Here is a 982-nt window from a genome sequence, read left to right as displayed (position 1 = left end):
CTGCTTTGTCTCCGCTGCGCGAGCCGCCGACCCTGCGTCACCATGGCAACCGCCGGGGCCCCCCAGCCCTTCCCCTCAGCAGTCCGGGTATTCGGAGGGGACAGGGACCCCCGATGGGCCGCCACCAACACAAACACGCCCCTCTCTCAGTCTCCCTCACAAACCGCCTGTTTCTCCCCAGCGAGAGCGGAAGGCTAAAGCGGAGCGAGCCCAGGGCCAAGTGGTATTCGCATCCTAGTAGGCACTCCTTTGCTTTCCCACACTGGACATTCCAACTGCCGTCGCACCACCATCCCCCCACACACACCCTCCACCACCACCACCACACCTTTCTCCTGTGGAGCTGTACCCTCAAAATGGAAATGTACTTAAGGAAGGAGAAAGAGCAATGCAAAGTGATAAAGTGTTGAGCAACTGTTACTCGGTGCTCCTGTTGCAACTGCCGCAGCATGCACGGAGCTGCCAAGGGACGCCGTGCCTCCTCCTCCCTCTTTTACCAAGCTTTGCCTCTGCTGGATCTGGTCTCACTCCACCCAAACCGTGTATCTGTCTTGTTGAGGGCTCCCGTAGGAGAGAGGGGAAAGGGGGCTTTATCTCTGATGTAAACACAGGATACACTTGTCACCTCACAAGCTGAAACACAACTTTCAGGCTGCAGTATGGATCTCAGCTGGTGCCACACTGCGCAGCTACTGGCCGTGACTGCCTAAGCATCTACCATGAGCCCTGAGTGACTCTGTGCCAAGGACCGGTCACTTACTGCAGGCCATGGCACTCAGGAGCAGAGAAAAGAAAGCTAACTTTTTCCTCTCCTGAGGAAATTCTTAGGGAGAGAAAAGTACTAGCAGACCCTTGGTCATGCTTCCTCTAAAGGACGAGCTAGAGGACAGCCTCCATGGGGGGAGTGAGTCATCCCCTCCATACTGTTTTCTTGAAAGATCCGTTGCTGAATCCAAAAGCTACAGTGTCTGTCTTTAAACCC

The 982-nt window shown here is 55.4% G+C and overlaps 1 protein-coding gene across 1 annotated transcript in view; it reads right to left on the bottom strand.

The window, feature by feature from the left end:
* RNF182 (ring finger protein 182) overlaps window positions 1-455 on the bottom strand; it is a 55,007-nt gene extending 54,552 nt beyond the window's left edge. The window contains exon 1 of the mRNA XM_011962721.1: window positions 329-455. The gene's annotated coding sequence lies outside the window, so the exon portion shown is untranslated. The remainder of the gene's footprint in view (window positions 1-328) is intronic.
* Between the last annotated feature and the right edge of the window lie 527 nt (window positions 456-982).

Source organism: Colobus angolensis, unplaced genomic scaffold (genome assembly GCF_000951035.1).
Source record: "Colobus angolensis palliatus isolate OR3802 unplaced genomic scaffold, Cang.pa_1.0 Scaffold6, whole genome shotgun sequence".
Classification (NCBI taxonomy): Eukaryota; Metazoa; Chordata; class Mammalia; order Primates; family Cercopithecidae; genus Colobus; species Colobus angolensis.
This window is presented reverse-complemented; position numbering and strand designations above follow the sequence as displayed.